This window comes from Bos taurus, chromosome 21, assembly GCF_002263795.3.
Source record: "Bos taurus isolate L1 Dominette 01449 registration number 42190680 breed Hereford chromosome 21, ARS-UCD2.0, whole genome shotgun sequence".
Lineage (NCBI taxonomy): Eukaryota > Metazoa > Chordata > Mammalia > Artiodactyla > Bovidae > Bos > Bos taurus.
Genome location: NC_037348.1, coordinates 60,374,366 through 60,385,506, shown reverse-complemented (window position 1 = coordinate 60,385,506; position 11,141 = coordinate 60,374,366). Strand labels below are relative to the sequence as shown.

Genomic DNA, 11,141 nt, shown 5'->3' with positions numbered 1-11,141 from the left:
GAAGGAGGGGATGAGGGCAGGAGGCAGGAGCAGCAGGAAAGATCCTTGTGGTTATGGAGATGCTCTGCATCTTGATGTCAGTGTCAATATCCTAGTTGTGATATTGTATTAGCTACTTTCGCAAGATGTTGCCATTGCAGAAAACTCGGTAAAAGGTGCGGAGGACTTTCTCTGTATAATCTGTTACAATTGCATAATCCACAATTACCTCATGTAATTGTAAAAAAATAATAATAATAAAACCACTTAAGGTGTTCCTTAAGCAAAAAGCAGAGAGAGTAGATTGGCTTGCCCACTGATGAGAGAAATATGGCTGGGCTCTTTCAGAAGGATTTTATTTTGTTAAGAATAAAGTTTGTCCATTTTACCTTAACATGTTTATTTCTGTCATTACTTATGCTTTAGTGTAAGATAATAGTAGTCTTTAATAGCCATGCTAAATGGTATTATTATCCAGTACAATCAAGATGCATATTATTTGGGGACTTCCCTGGTGGTCCAGTGGTTGAGAATCCACTTTGCACTACAGGGGATGTGGGTTTGACCCCTGGTTGGGAAGCTAAGATCCCATATGCTGGGGAGCAGCTAAGTCCACACGCTGCAGCTGCCGAGCCCCAAGCTCCAGAATCCGCTTGTCACAACTCGAGAATCTGTGTGCCGCAACCAAAGAGCCCTCATGCTGCCACTAAGACCCAACACAGCCAAATAAATAAATCAGTTAAATTTGGAAAAAAAAAAAAAAGATTCACATCATTTTTTAAATTGAGAGGAGTAACTTAGAGATGATCTTTTCCAGTTCTCCCATTTCACAGAGTCAGAGACTCAGAAATGACCCATAGCTCAAAGTTACACAGCTACTGAACAGCATTTACAAGGGCTAGAACCCAGTCATCCCAGAATCCAGTCCTTGCTTCCAATACACGTTGTATTTTACTTTTATAAAAGCACCACAATTCGTGCATCTGGAAAAAGAGTCTGAATTACTTTGGTTCCCGAACTTAGTTATGGGGTGGCACAGCTGCCAGTGGGGAAGGCAGACTACTGGGAGAGATGAACAAACCGGGCTGGTGGGTCCGCTCACCCTACCAGCACACAGTAGGACTAGAGGGGAAAAGACAGACGAACACTCGGAGGAGTGGCAAAGGAGGAAACAAAGAAAGAAGCAGCTGCCAGCAGAGCCAGGGTGAGAACCAGCTTTCCACGCCCAGATGGGCACAGCTCTGATGAGGCATCCCAGAAATGGCTACCCCAGTGCAAGCTTTCCATCTATGCTTAGCCAGCAGCACTAATGTGAGTCCTCACTAAGGGGGAGGGGATGGAAAGGGATGGATCCCCCCAACCTAGAGATGAGACAAAGTGAAAGTGAAAGATGAAAGGAGCTCAGTTGTGTCGACTCTTTGAGACCCCATGGCCTATACAGTCCACGGAATTCTCCAGGCCAAAGGGAACATAAATCTCCAGAACACCAGTTACCACGCTTGGGACTGTATAGGTAGGGTCCGTCCTTCCTGTCCTCTTGCCTCAGTTTACCCACTCGCACACAAGGGTTTGGATTCGCCAGAAGACTCATTCCAGCTTTTGTTGTACTCTTTCTGTAGAGATTGACCACACAAACAACTAAGAATCACATGAAATAAGACTTGTACAGGATTGCTGTCGGAGTTAGTGAGCTGAGACAAATGTGAAACAAACCAGAATAACTTCTCCAGGCTTTTGAAATTGGCCCCTGCTTCTGGGTGTGCGGTGGTGGAGACGCTAACCACAGGGAAGAGACATGGCGGAAGAACAGTCAATATTTCACTCCTTGGGAGACCTTTTGAATGTGGCATAAATAACCCCCGCCACCAAATGAGTCAGAATTTCCAAAAGGCATCATTTTAGGGCCTCCATGTGGTTCCCTCTCTGAACTTCTGAAAGGCAGGCCCAGGGTGGGGCTTCCTGTACTCAACTCCAGAGACGGCACAGGGGCTCTCCCGTCGTCTTTGCCAGAATTTTCTTTCCAGATAAGCTTCACTCTTTTCTGTAGCAGTGGGTAATGCTGAAAAGACAAACGAGTTGAAGTTTTTATAGCCTTCCTACTTGCAAAACCCCCGTTCTCCTACATTGCTTACTCAACTTTTTCCTCTTCCATATGCACTGTTTGGAGTGGCCTAAGTTTGCCAGAGAATGAACAAGGAGGGTCTCATTTTTATGTCAGGCTTAAAGAAAGAAACAGGAGACTATCCTGAAAAGCACTAAGCCCCGTAAAGCTAAAGCTAATAATAATAATAAAACTAGTAACATCTGCATGGTATTTTGCAGTTTATAAAATATTTTAATCTCGTATGTTCTTGCCTATGAAATATTATTGCTATCCCCATTTAACAGATGGGACAAGAAGGTCCTACAAGGTTACTTGCTAAGGTTCCCTCAGTCAAGCAGCAGAACTAGGCCTGGGATTTGGTTCTTTCAGCTTTGGCTGGTGCTCTGTAGTGAGAGGGACAGCCTGTCTCTATACCACACTACCCTGTTCAGGCGACAGCCCCTTGGACACAGAATCCCTGCCCTGTGACCTCCTTCCGGGTGACTCATCCTTCTCCATGTTCCTGTGGACTAACATGTTGTAGTGCTCAGGAAATGTCTGATGAAAGGCTGAATAGGGAATCCCCTGGCAGTCCAGTGGTGAAGGTTCTGCACTTCCACTGCTGGGGGCCCAGGTTCAATCTCTTTCAGGAACTAAGATCCCACAAGCCATGTGGCTCAGAATACAAACAAAAAAAAGACTGAATAGCTGTCTACCGCGAACCATCCTGAGCCTATGGCCCCCAGAACAGTTCACGTGAGCTGGGTGCTCACAATACCAGGCACAAAACCATTCAAGAGAGCTTGCTATTATTAGACCCATTTAACAGAAAAGGAAACCAAGGTTGAGTAATGAGCTGAAAGTTGCAAACTTGGGCAGTTTGGTACCAGAGCCTGAGCTTTTGGCTCCCCAGTGCAACAAACCCTCTCAGCCTCAACCTTTCAGGAGCGTTGTCAGAGCTGTCTTCATCCTCCTGGTGCAAATCACCTGACCTCTTTCCATCAGAGGAGAACTCATTAAACTTTTCATAACTTACCGAAAGGATCCTGGCAGAGATTTAACGAGGAGATACATGTGGAAGCACTGGGAAAGCAAAGCACATTATCCAGATGCCCAGGATTGTAATAATTGTTGAACGCTGTCTGTACCTTCAGCTAGACTGCTGTAACCCCAAAGCCTGTGGTAGCACCCCACAGGAGTCAGAGTGATAATAGGAAACTCAATTGGACATCTAGAACAATCAAAGGGCAAGGATGAAAGAGGCCCTTTGTGTGTATCTCCTCTGACCCTGTGAATAATTACAACTTAGTAAATGGGTTCTGAGTAGGAGGTGTGGCTGACACTCAGGCATTTAACTCAAGCTAGTTAACCCAGCCTTAACTCTTGAGCTTTGGCACTTGGAAAACAATTTGCCTTGCCCTCCATTTGGAAAATACACACACACACACACACACACACAAACTGGTCTTGCTTTACAATTTAATCTTAGGACACTGATTTCTACACTGATTTATTCAACAAACATTGATAGAGAGCCTACCAGCCTCACTAAGGAACCAAAAGAGGAACCACCCTCTGGGAAGCCTTAGATTTGGGACAGTTACTGTCACTTCATGGTAAATAGATGGGGAAACAATGGAAGCAATGGCAGACTTTATTTTCTTGGCCTCCAAAATCACTGCAGATGGTGACTGCAGCCATGAAATTAAAAGATGCTTACTCCTTGGAAGAAAAGCTATGACCAACCTAGACAGCATATTAAAAATTAGAGACATTACTTTGACTACAAAGGTCCGTATAAAGGTCCGTCTAGTCAAAGCTATAGTTTTCCCAGTAGTCATGTGCAGATGTGAGAGCTGGACAATAAAAAAGGCTGAGCGCCAAAGAACTGATGCCTTTGAACTGTGGTGCTGGAGAAGACTCTTGAGAGTTCCTTGGACAGCAAGGAGATCCAACCAGTCAATCCTAAAGAAAGAGTGAGTGAAGTCGCTCAGTTGTATCCGACTCTTTGCGACCCTGTGGACTGTAGCCTGCCAGGCTCCTCTGTCCATGGGATTTTCCAAGAAGAGTACTGGGGTGGGTTGCCATTTCTTTCTCCAGGGGATCTTCCTGACCCAGGGCTCGAACCAGGGTCTCCAACATTGCAGGCAGACTCTGAGCCACCAGGGAAGCCCTAATCCTAAAGGAAATCAATGCTGAATATTCATTGGAAGGACTGATGCTGAAGCTGAAGCTCTAATACTGTCGCCATCTGATTCAAAGAGCTGACTCATTGGAAAAGACCTTGATGCTGGGAAACATTGAAGGTGGGAGGAGAAGGGGACGAGAGAGGATGAGATGGTTGGATGGCATCACCAACTCAGTGGACATGAGTTTGAGCAAGCTCCCAGAGATAGCGAAGGACAGGGAAGCCTGGCCTGCTGCAGTCCATGGGGCCTCAAAGAGTAGGAGACGACTGAGGGACTGAACAACAACCATCTAACTCTTCATCTGCAGAATGGGCGCGGCCACACCTAAATTGTGAAGACTGGAGTCCACGTGGTATAAGGGTTCTGCAAGTTGTAAACTTCGTGTGAGTTGCTTTCATCCCCATTCAAAGGAAACGGAACCCCTCGTGCAAACTTCTAATTACTACTCTGACAAAGATCAGCGCTGGCGGGGCGGACGGTCCAAAGGCCTGCAAGTGCTGGGAGCACAAAGGCAAAGGCAGATAAGATTTAGAGGCTAAAGAGTTGGGAGTCCCTGGATCTGGGATTCGCAGAAGCGTCGGAGGAAGTGTCCGCTGGGGGCGGGGCGCACGGGGAGACCGAGGAGAGGCACATTCGTGGACCTGGGGTCTGTGGGAGGTCGATCACGGGTGGGATTCACATTCCTGGTAACTCAGCCCCCATCGCCTCCCCTCGGTATCCTGGGGTCCTCCTACCCGAGCCTGGGACGCGAACATCCCTGGCTTGGAGGCTCCGGGGACGGTGGAGTGGGAGGGGCCGGATGGGGCGCCCCCACCGTCAGGCTGGCTGATAGGTGTCACTTCCTCCTTGGATTTCGCGCCTCCGGGAGGGGGTGTCCCAGCCTTTGCCCCCACCTAGGCTCAGAGAGGACAAGACCCACCAGGCTCCCAACCCCCTCCCTAAGGCTAGGCACACAGAGGAATTCGGCAGATCGAACTTTACCCCCGGGGAGAGGCAGCTCCGCACCGTCTCTAAGGATGAGACCCAGGCGGAGGCAGGAGGGTGGCTGGGACTCAGGGCGGCTCCCGAGCCGGAGAGGGCAGCCCTGGGCGCGTGACCAGGGGTGAGAGTGGGGAGTCCTCATGACTGCGCTCTCTTCCCCCCTGCCCCCGGGGAAGGGGGTCTGCGAAGGCTCCCGCCGAGCTGAGGCCGGGCCCCGGGGCCCTCCGCCGAGCGCGCGGATCGCCGCACTCTTCTTTCTCGCCCGCCCAGCGGCCTCAGCTGGGCCCTGGGGGCGGCTCGCGTGGCGGGTCCGGAGGGGACTGGGCGGGGCGGGGGCGAGTGCCCGGGCCCCGCCCCGGCCCCGCCCCGCTCCGGAGCCGCCCGGGACGCAGGGAGGAGGAAGGTGGCTCGGCCCGGACTGCCCGCGGCGCCGCGCTCCTGCAAGCTCCCGTCCGGGTAAGTGGCGCGGGGCCGGGGGACCAGAACAGAGACCGGAGGGTCGGATCCTCAACACCCACCCTGGCCCAGCCCTGGCGCGCCCCCCCACCCCCCACCAACCCCACGCCAGGAATCGTGATCGCCGAAAGTCAAGGGGACCTGGAGAGGCGCGCCGGGGCGCGGGGGCGGGGGCCCTGGTGTGACAGCTGCGGGCGGGCGCGTATTTTTAGTTTAAACCCAACCGTTTCCTGCCGCCTGCGAAATCCCCGAACGTTTTCGCTCCCCGACCCTCCCCAAAGAAGCAGCCCGTAAGCCCCGGGCAGCACGTCCCCGCAGGGTCGGGCGCCGCCTCCAGTCTTCATTCTGCCTCCGCTTGGGGCAAGCGGACCTGTCACTGCGCCGCGTGTCCCCGACCCGGGCGGTGAACGCCGGCAGGAATACCCGCTCTCGGCCACCGCGAGCTCGCTCCGTAGTGCCTGCCTGAGATATCCCCGCACCCTCGGTGGGAAGGGGAAGTCGCACTCGCAGGCAAGACCGGTTTCATTCAGAATCTCCCGGGGCTGTGCAGCCCTGGGCAAGCCTCTCCGCCTCTCTGAGCCTCATCCCAGTATCTCTAAAGGCGGGGAGAGTGAGACCAGAAATCTCCTGTAGGGCCTGAAGGAGCCCCAGATGGTTGCAGATTCCTCTTAAGAATCTTCAGATTCCGAACAGCGGACCTGGTGGATATAGCCCTTTGGCCAACCCACTGGTAATGAGTGCCCTGCACAGCCCACTGACCTCCGCTCCAAAATTCTAAGGCGGGGATTACAACTCCGGTGGCGTGATCACGAATATCATTGTTTTACCACTTTGGCCCTGAAGCGCTGGCCCACTGCCCTGGGACCCTCTCCCAGGTTCCTCCTGGCACTAGTGATGGGCTTTTTACAGCCAAGGGCTGCCAGCTGGGGAGCCTGACATGCCCACAGGGGCATGCCACATTTCTTGGAATGAGGAAAAGAGGAGACAGTGGGAAAAGTGACTGTCCTCCTAGAAAAGGAGCATGTCACAAAATCGCTGCTTTTATGAGCCTGACGGCACAGCCTCCTTCAAACCTTAAGAGGAGAGGAAACGGGTCCAGAGAGAGCCAGTGATTTGCCCAGAGCCACACAGCCAAGAACAGAACTTAACTCTGCAAGGGTCCAGCTTCACCTCCTGCACAACTGGGGGGCAGCCAATGGCGCGATCAGTGATCAGGAGCTGGGAGGCAGAGCAGGGAGGTGCGCCGTGCAAACAGGCGGTTTTGCTCTGTTTCCTGGAACTGTGCCCCACGCGGGTCTCTCTGACACGTGTAGCTCTGTGCATTCCTCAGGCAGGACTGTGCTCAGGCAGACGGCCACAGCTGTGCCAAGCCCGCTGGCCCCCGGGCATCGTTTGCAGCCAGAGAGGCCCCTTGGAGGGCAGCTGGAGCGGGTGTGGGCCAGGAAGGCTTATTTCTGGAACTCATTCCTCTCTTGCTAGGGGTCCTGAGGATAGGCCCTGAGGATTCGCTGGTGGCTCAGAGGGGGAGTGGTGAGAATCTGGGCTCAGGTTTCTGCCTGGGGGTACAGGCTGGCCTCTAGCCCCTGCAGGCACCCTTCAGGGGAAGTTTGAGTTCCTTCCGTCTCCATGGGAACAAACCTCTAGCCCGGGTGCTTTGCATGTTCTGCCACAGCTGGGGACCTGTCCTTGTCTAGGTGGCCTCCGGATACAGAAACGGGGGCGGGGGCTTTTGGGGGATCATGGCTTGGCTGCGGGGTGACCTCCATTCTGGGGAGGCCAGAGCGGGCAGGCCCAGCGTCACCTCCAAAGCGGCTTGGAGCCCCTGGGAGCCCCGCGGGCAGAGGGGCCTCCTGTGTGGCTCAGATGTTAGAAATGAGGGTGGATGTGTCAGACTGGCTGGCCCAGCCCTGTGTTAACCTTTCCCCAGCTGTGTGACCGTGGAAACGTCACTTCACCTTTCAGAGCTTCAGTTTTCTTTGTTGAGAGGTGGGATGACCATAGCACCTGCTGAGAGAATTAAACGGGACTCGCCTTCAGGAGCGTTGTGTGGGATGTCAGACTCAGCCCCTGGGAGCAGGTGTCACAGTTCGGGGTGACAGCGGGGGTCTGGTTGGGACACCTGAGCGTCCTCCCCTCCTCAGTTCTGCCCTCTTCCCCTTTGCCTTGATGTCCCCATGTCTGTCAAATGGCGGGTGGCCTTGGATCACCTCCCTCTGAGCTCTTCCAGTCATGAAAGCTGGTCCTTGACCCGGGCGGAGAGATTAGAGAGGGGCCAGCCAGGCACTCCAGGGGACTCCCGGCTCAGGAAGCATTTCCCGTCTCTCATCTCCTAGGATTCTGACTGCAGGCCAGGCTGCCACTCCTGTACTACATCCCAGGCACAGATGAGGGGAGAGACTCCTCCAAGGCCAGGAGTGGTAGGGTCAGGATTTGAACTCAGGGTAGCCTCTTTTCTTTTTCTTTCTTTTTTTAATTGAAGTGTACCTGGTTTACAATGTTGTGTTAATTTCTGCTGCACAGCAAAGTGATTCAGTTATGCATATATATTCTTTTCCATTATGGTTTATCATGAAAGTGAAGTGGAAATGTTAGTTGCTCAATCGTGTCCAACTCTGCTCCAGAGACTTCCACTCCATCCCTTCCTAGGCCCCTCCCTTTGGCCACCACATGTCTTGAACCCAGGGCTTGATGCTCTTCACTCCAACCACACCGCCTGTCTCAGGACAATCTTATATGTTAATTATCGGGAGAACAGTATTGATGAGGCAGGATCCAGTTGCCATTAAGACTTTGGCATTTGCTGAAAGAAGTGGATTCCAAACCTTTTTTTTTTCCCCCCCTATAACATCTAAAAGTAGCCCAGCTGGATCACTGAGAGAAGAACCTGGGGGAGCCACTGGAAGTTAGGGAAGTCTGTAGCCACCCTCCCCACCTCTGCCCATCCCCCAAGGAATCTTTGCTTCAGGACTTCGGGATGAATTCCCTTGCAAAGAGCAGCTAGGAAGTACATGGGGGACAGTCCTGGCAGTGGAAGCCTTGGTTTTGTCATCTCTACAACAGAGTTAAGAGGTCCCAACACCTCCCTGTGGGATTGCTGGGAGGGTGAGTGAGACATCTGGGGACAGCGCTCAGCAGAATGCCCAGGATGGTGGGAACACGCCAGAAAGAGGCATTATCCTGGTTTTTATTAATGCTGATCCTCCTAATGTCATTGTAACAATGTAGTGTGGCCTGCATCTCTCGCTTGGATTTCTGGGCTGCAGATTTGGCAAAGGCAATCCTGCTGCTAAGTCGCTTCAGTCGTGTCCGACTCTGTGCGACCCCATAGATGGCAGCCCACCAGGCTTCCCCGTCCCTGGGATTCTCCAGGCAAGAACACTGGAGTGGGTTGCCATTTCCTTCTCCAATGCATGAAAGTGAAAAGTGAAAGTGATGTCGCTCAGTTGTGTCTGACTCCTAGCGACCCCATGGACTGCAGCCTACCAGGCTCCTCCGTCCATGGGATTTTCCAGGCAAGAGTACTGGAGTGGGGTGCCATTGCCTTCTCCAGGAAGGGAATCCTAGCATCCCCAAAATACTTTGAAAGACTTAGGGGAAAGGCAGAGAGCCGCTCAGGAAATTAGGAAGGTCAAAACACAAGCACCCTAACACGAGTTGTTTAGTGATATATATACATGAGATGTGAAATGATGGTAAAGAATCAAGAAAGTGATAACCTTGAATAAAAGTCAAGTATCATCTTGGTTGGGGGAGAGGAGATTGGGACTGAGAGGGTCATGGTAGAAGGGGGTGGTTACTAGGGAATTGACTTTGTAATTGCTTAGGAGGTATATTTCATGCACACCTCTCTATGGAGATAGTGTTTCACAGATTTAAGCAGGTTAAAAAAAAAAGGCAAGGGAATGATAACGCAAACAATCTTTGGTAGGAGGAGGGTACAGGATCAGTCGACTCCCTTCTCAGTGGGATTCCCTGTTTCTGTGGGCCTGTGGGCCTTTTCAAAAAATATTTCTGGGGCTTCCCTGGAGGTCCAGTAGTTAAGGCTCCTCGCTTCCACTGCAGGGGGTATGGGTTTGATCCCTGGTTAGGGACAAAGATCCTGCATGCTGTGTAGCCATAAATAAACTTTTTAAAATTTATGCTTCATCACTTACAAAATAAGAAAAACATTATATACGTATACAATGTGTATAATATACATACATTATATACATGTACAATGTGTACTATATATATTTATATATACACAATGTGTACAATATACATGTATCTAATATACATTATATACATATACAAGGGATTCTCTGGTTGCTCAGCTGGTAAAGAATCTGCCTGCAATGCAGGAGACCTCAGTTCGATCCCTGGGTTGGGAAGATCTCCTGGAGAAGGGAATGGCTATCCACTCCAGTATTCTGGCCTGGAGAATTCCATGGACTGTATTGTCAATGGGGTTGCAAAGAGTCGGACATGACTGAGCAACTTTCACTTTCATATATCAAATCATACATACAAATAAAATTAGAAGATAATATGGAGCATTTTCACAAAGCTATCTTAGAAAATCACTCTTCCCAGATTCAAATGTTATTCTGGCTGGATTAAAAAAAAAAAAAAACCGACACAAATCCTGTTGTATAGCAGACACATGATTTCTCATTGAGGAGCAGTAACCTCCCTCTTCTGAAGCCATAACAAGAAAGTGACCTTAATGCTCTACATCTCAGATGATCAACAGGAATGTTTACAGCCCTGGCCTCACGAATTGTGCTTCTGAGTCAGAAAATCCTGACTCGTTTAGCCTGGCGGAACCTTAGGTGCTGTGGACCCATCTGCTGGTCTCACGGCCGAGGGAATGCGAGGCACATAGTTAGAGAAGACAGTTCGCTGCCACACCCGTGTGACTCTTATGAGGACACCACCCACCACACCTGTGCCGCTACGGCAAGGGCCACTGCCTCCTCCAGGCAGGGAAACCAGGAGGTTAATATAATATAACCAGGAGGTTATATCTGAGTTAAATTGATGTGATCATTTTAATTTTAAAAAGTCGGCAGAGAGCTACAACATGCGATGACCACAGCACTTCCAGGGCTTAGGTGGACAGGAGCATCATCAAAGGAAATTTACAAGCAGTGCCTTTCCTCCTAGAAGCCCTCTTAGGGCTCCCCTTACTCCTCCTGTTCTTCGCAGGGCGTGCTTGGTATATTTGTAAGTTACCAAAGCAATTTAGTGCCATGGATGTGGTGATTCCCATTTTTCAGATGGGGACATGTTCAGAGATGCTAACTGTCTTGCCTCAGATCACATAGCAGATGTGTGATGGGGCAGGAGTTTCACTCCAAGGGAGAACGAATGTGACTACCAGGAGACTTTTTAAAAATGTGCTGTGTATGAGCACGCCTTTCACTCCTCAGAAGCCAGAAGCCCCATGGCCCAGCCTTGTGGACCCAGAT

At 51.0% G+C, this 11,141-nt stretch overlaps 1 protein-coding gene across 1 annotated transcript in view; it reads left to right on the top strand.

Moving 5' to 3' along the window:
* Nucleotides 1–5,652: 5,652 nt before the first annotated feature.
* Nucleotides 5,653–11,141, top strand: part of SYNE3 (spectrin repeat containing nuclear envelope family member 3) — a 108,639-nt gene continuing 103,150 nt past the window's right edge. Inside the window, exon 1 of the mRNA NM_001205869.2 lies at nucleotides 5,653–5,688. The gene's annotated coding sequence lies outside the window, so the exon portion shown is untranslated. The remainder of the gene's footprint in view (nucleotides 5,689–11,141) is intronic.